The sequence below is a fragment of the Mandrillus leucophaeus genome, unplaced genomic scaffold (genome assembly GCF_000951045.1).
Source record: "Mandrillus leucophaeus isolate KB7577 unplaced genomic scaffold, Mleu.le_1.0 Scaffold427, whole genome shotgun sequence".
Classification (NCBI taxonomy): domain Eukaryota; kingdom Metazoa; phylum Chordata; class Mammalia; order Primates; family Cercopithecidae; genus Mandrillus; species Mandrillus leucophaeus.
In genome coordinates this window covers 945,986-951,933 of record NW_012104554.1, presented here as the reverse complement: position 1 = coordinate 951,933, position 5,948 = coordinate 945,986, and the positions used below count along the sequence as shown (strand labels likewise).

The following is a 5,948-nucleotide window of genomic DNA, read 5'->3' as shown; positions in this document are numbered from 1 at the left end:
GTGTATTGCTCGTGGTAGTGTCAACTGCCATGAGTTTTCTGGAAGGCACTTTGGCAATATGTATTGAAAGCTACATCCTTTGATACAGTCTTTCTACTTCTAAGAATTTGTCTGAAAGGACTAGTTTGATAAGTGCTTATATGTAAACGGTGTTCATTTCAGTGTTATTTATGAAAGCAAACAGAAAGAAACTTGTCCATCAGTGAAAGATCAGTTAAATGAGTTATGAGAGAATTGAAGATGTAGAGCTATATTTATTATTTAAACACTGACCCTCATTTACTTTTTTTTTTTCTAAATGGAGCTTCGCCCTGTCACTCTGGCTGGAGTACAGTGGCACAATCTCGGCTCACTGCAACCTCCGCCTCCCGGGTTCAATCAATTCTCCCACCTCAGCTTCCCAAGTAGCTTGAATTACAGGCGCACGCCACCACATCCAGCTAATTTTTATGTTTTCAGTAGAGACGGGGTTTCACCATGTTGACCAGGCTAGTCTCGAACTCCTGACCTCTCAACTGATCCACCTGCCTCGGCCTCCCAAAGTGCTGGGATTATAGGTGTGAGCCACTGCACCCGGCTGACTCTCATTTACTATTGGATGGAAAAATAAAACAAAATAAAACAAAGCGTGTTGCAAAACAGTTTTGTGGTGCAACTGTGTATTTGAAAAACTCCAAGTCATATACATGTATGCCAAGAAAAAAGTCTGGGGAGGCTGTGAAACACAGTATTGACTGTGGTATAATTATTAGTGTTTTATTTTTTTTCTTCATATTTTCCTGCAGTATTTATTGGTTTATTTTTGCTCTATACATAGACTCCAGTTGAAAAAAGCATTTAAAAATACATACTGTAATTTTCTCAGACTGATAGAACATCTCAACTTGAAGATTAAGCACAGAATTTTGGGATGTTCATCCAGGTCTGTATATTTGCTTTTGTTAGGGAGTATGTAGGTACTTCCTGTACTTATATTTTACTTTTTGAAAGTTGACACAGGCATATGTTCACACATACATTATTTCCCACATGTTACTCCAAGAATTTCTAGACTTCTATTTCACTGACTGTGTTTAAAGTAATAGTTTGCCAGCGACTTGGTTTACACATCCAATCAGTGTGAAAGTTATGTGAGTATACTTCTCCATAGATACAAGGAAGTCCTCTTTGCCCAATCAGTAGATCAAGAAGGCGAACACCTTCTTAATTACAAATGAAGTTTTAAAAATTCGGCTTAACAAATATAGCTATAAGATTGCTTAACAAGTATAGCTATATAGCTTAACAAATATAGCTAAGGAGACCTGCCTGAGGATTCTTCTGGTTTAGAAAAGAATTATTTCTGATAGGGAGACGATCATGTTGGGCATATCTTAAAATGCTTGATATAACCTTCAAAATTTATTATGAAACAGTGAAATCTGGCCAGGCACGGTGGCTCACGCCTGTAATCCCAGCACTTTGGGAGGCCGAGGTGGACAGATCACCTGAGGTCGGGAGTTTGAGACCAGACTGACCAGCATGGAGAAACCCCATCTCTACTAAAAATATGAAATTAGCCGGGCGTGGTGATGGGTGCCTGTAATCCCAAATACTCGGGAGGCTGAGTCAGGAGAGTCACTTGAACCCAGGAAGCGGAGGTTGTGGTGAGCCGAGATTGTGCCATTGCACTCCAGCCTGGGCGACAAGAGTGAAATTCCATTTCAAAAAAACAAAAACAAAAACAAAAAAAAACCCCAGTGAAATCTAGTATTTTATATGACATGAGCAATTTGCACATTGACTTTGAACATTATCCTGACCATCAAAGAACATTATTTAATAAGAATTGTGGACTAAGTAACTTTAATGTGCATTTTCATAGCATCTCTAAAGATTTGGATGCAGAGATATGAGCTTCATTTGATTGAACTGGTAGTTTTAGAAACAGATTTTCAAATTACTTACCAAATGTAAAAAGAAAACACTTGTATTGAAAACACTGGTTGCAGATCACTCTAAAGGCCATTTGGGACAACAGAACAAGGCAACATCTCAGAGAAAATGGTTAGTAATGGGCTCTTAGAGATGGTGTCTTAATGCAGTAGTTATTTGGAATTATCTTTGAAATGGTTTGTTGACCCTGTTCTTCTGTTTTGACATTCTCCTTTGAAGGCATGCAAGTTATACTGATGGTATTTGAATAGTGGGACTCTTGTGTAGCAGTTTAAGAGGGTGCATTTTAGAGTCAGACAGACCTGGGTTAAAATCCAGGCTCTACCACTTAGTCATTTTTTGAGCTTTGGCAAGTCACTCTAGTCTCTCTAAGCTTTAGTTTCTTCATTTCAAAAGTACAGACCTGACAGAGTTGTTGAGAGGATTAAATGAAATAATTTTTGTAAAGAGCATAACAGTGCCTGGCACATATTGAATGTTCAGTAAGTGGTTGCTCTTTTTATCATAAGTAGTCTGATTTCTTTTGGAAGATTTTTGCAATAATATGTAGTGTAATGAAAAGAATGCACACTGTATTGTCTAATAGACCCAGATTTAAACACTGGTTCTGCCCTTAACAACCTCCTAACCTTGGGCAAATCATTCTGCTCTGTGCCTCAATTTTCTTCCCCAAGAAGTGGAGTCATAATGCTGACGTTGTTGGAGGTTGTAAGGATTTGAAGTGATATAGGCTAAGTGTCAAACTCTATGCCTGGAGGAAAGTCAGTATTCAACAAATGGTTACTATCATTATTGTTATAAAGCTAATAAATATCAAAGAACATCTTAAGGCTTTTAATATTTTCCCTTTTCTCTTTTTTATCTTTAGTTGTAATTCTTTAAGGAATTGGGCACACATAGCTAAGACTGTGCAATGTAAGAAAAGTGTTAATAAGTTATATAAAAATGTATTATAATACTACATTTGGTAAACAAAGAATAAGAATCTATAGGTAGGGATTATATGAGTGGAGAAGGATGTGTACTTAGGGCTTGGCTTTGGGGTGTGTGTCAGAGACTAGTATATGAGGAAGAAGAAGCAGGAAAAGGCAGTGTTTCATTTCTCACAATCACCCCTCTCACCAGCGACATTGAAGAGGTGATGTCATGGGCCTCTGATGCTGTGCTTGCCCCCATCACCCAGCCATCTGGAATAGCTGCTGGAGGTGCCCAGCGTGCCAGCACTGAAGGAAGGCCTGGCTGCTTGGCAAGCATTGGTGACGCTGTGACATCGAGTTCCTGGGAGGCTGCCTGCTCAGGTGGACTGCTACATGCTGTATGTCTTGCTTCATATTTGCACCGTATGGTGCTTGATGTGATTTATTCATCCATCTATCCTTTTTTTTTTTTTTTTGAGACAGGGTCTCACTCTGTTATCCAGGCTAGACTGCAGTGGTGATCAAGGCCTCCTGGAGTCTCAACCTCCCAGGCTCAATCGATCCTACACCGCAGCCTCCTGAGAAGCTGTGACTATAGGCATGCACTACCACACCCTGCTAATTTTTTATATTTTTTGTAGAGACAGGGTTTTGCCATGTTACCCAGGCTGGTCTCAAACTCCTGGGCTCAGGCCGTCTGTCCACCTCAGCCTCTCAATGTGCTCGGAGTACAGCCATGAGCCACCTGCCTGGCACATATTAAATGTGGCACATATTAAAATGCTTTTTTCCCTTCCTCCCTTCTTCCCTTCCTTTCTTTTTTCCCTTCATCTCTTCTTCCCTCACTTTCTTATATCCAGCCATCCATCTGTTCATCAGTCCATCCATCCGTCCATCCATCCATCCCATCCATCCATCCATCCATCCATCTTCTAGGTCCTAGGTATAGTAGTGAACAAAACAGTCAAAGTCCCTTCCCTCAAGGAGCTTACATTTTAGAGATTCAAAGCATTTTCAAGTGTGTTATTTCATTTGCTTTTTAAAACAAGTATGTGAATTTTGAATTTTTTAGTATTTTCATTTGCTAGATGAGGAAACAAAAATATTTTGAGATTAAATAACCTACCCAGGATAACAGTGCAATGAATAAAACCCATTATTTTTTATTTAGAACTCTTTTATATATACCACTTTTTGTATCCTAAACAAGTTTCTCATCAATGAAACATATTTTCATGCTGTGTTTTTCTTAATACTTTAATCACAGGTAGCCAAGGGAATTTTAAAGAACATTAAATGCACTCAACTGAGCTGCTTTAACCTTTCAATATGTTCCCACTGCTCCTAGAATGAGATCTGAAACCCACTGCATCATTGGGCCAATGCCTCCTTCACAACTCTGTGTCCGGGCCCTGTCCCTCGTATTGCCTATCTTCTGCAAACGCTAGCCTTCTTTCCTGACCTCAGAGGCATTGTGTTCCTTCCAGCTTCAGCCCTTTGCATGCACTGTTCCCTCAGCTTGGAATCCTCTCTGTTTCCCTTTTTGTCCCTCTTCCCCCTATCTTCACCAAGCCAATCCCACTCAACTCACAGATCTCAGCTTTCATGCCACTTCCTAGGGGAGGCCTTTCTCATCCCCCTGCCAAGGTCAGGTCCCTGTACCATATGTGCTTTCTCATGGCACCCTGTGGTTTTCCTTCATGACTCACCTATCACAATCCAGGATTTTGTTGACTGCCTGCCTCCCCTTCCTGTAAAGGTTAGAGGGTAAGCTCCATGGGGGCAGAACGCTAGTTATGTCATTTTCACCATTGTTTCCCTGGCTAGCACTGGGCCTCCTGTAGGCCCTCCAAAATATGCAAATAAATGAATGAACAAACACTGTGGCGGCATGGAAACCCAGAGCGGCACAAGTGAGTTCAAATGCTTATGGTTTGTTCCATCTCACTTCCCTCTAGGATGCGATTTTAGCAGTGTAGGCAGCTTACAAAATGGTGCAGGTTTCTCGTGTTTTTCTAATGTGTAAATAAAGAGAAAGTAACTATTAAGATATGGAAAGTTAGTAAAGTGGCAGCAAAAAGTGACAAGGGCTGGGGACCCAAATACAGAACCTAGGGAAAATAGAATAAACCAAGTTATTTGTTTTTATGTCTCTTTTCCATTAGACTGTGAGCAAGTTGAAGTCAAGTCCCAGAACTTCTTTATGTTTATATCCTCAAAGAGACTATAGTGCCTGGTTCATAATAGCTGTGGAATAAATGTTGAATGAATGAATGATACACCTTTTACCTTTGAAGCTGACTTTCTCGTGTTCTTCATGCTGATACTAGAAATAGGAACAGTCAGTCAGGTACAGTGGCTCATGCCTGTACTCCCAGCACTTTGGGAGACCAACGTGCGAAGACTGCTTGAATCCAAGAGTTTGAGACCAGCCTGGGTGACAAAGTGAGACCCCATCTCTACGAAAAGAAAACCAAAAGAAATTGGAACAGTATTATTTATAGAAAAAATACTAGATCTAGAACCAGAGAGACTTAGGTTAAAACTGATTTAAAATGAGAATAATTATTCCTATCAAGTGGAGTTGTTGGGAGGGTGATACAGATGGTGTCTATAAAGTGCATAGCAAGCCAGTTGTGGTGGCTCACGACTGTATTTTCATCTAGTAGGGGGCTGAGGTGGAAGGATCCCTTGAACCCTGGAGGCTGAGGTTGCAGTGAGCCGAGATCACGCCACTGCACTCCAGCCTGGGCGACAGAGGGAGACTCTGTCTCAAAAAGAAGTGCATAGCAATCACCGGGCACATCTAACAGCTTCTCAAAACATTTAAGCTCCCCTTTTTTTTGCCTCTTTCCCTTTGGTATAATTTTAGAAAGACTTTTGGGGAGCATGACATATAAATCATTAAAAAAGAGCCTCACAGCAGAATCGTGACAATTGAGCTAGACTTGTATTTATGAAAGCAAGCATGATGCTGGGATGCTTACATAACAGTATAGTACATTGCAAAGGGACTGGGGAATAATGTACCTATTATTCTTGTCCATGGTCAGCCTATTACTAGAAAACAGTGATCACATTGATTTCTTTTTTCTT

At 40.4% G+C, this 5,948-nt stretch overlaps 1 protein-coding gene and 1 long non-coding RNA gene across 3 annotated transcripts in view; one reads left to right on the top strand and one right to left on the bottom strand.

Moving 5' to 3' along the window:
• The window catches only part of CRADD (CASP2 and RIPK1 domain containing adaptor with death domain), a 191,605-nt gene that overhangs the window by 59,827 nt on the left and 125,830 nt on the right, over positions 1-5,948 (top strand). The window lies entirely within an intron of this gene.
• Positions 1-5,948, bottom strand: part of LOC105548919 — a 41,056-nt gene that overhangs the window by 26,712 nt on the left and 8,396 nt on the right. The window contains exon 2 of the long non-coding RNA XR_001007472.1: positions 5,142-5,311. This is a non-coding gene — a long non-coding RNA (uncharacterized LOC105548919). The remainder of the gene's footprint in view (positions 1-5,141; positions 5,312-5,948) is intronic.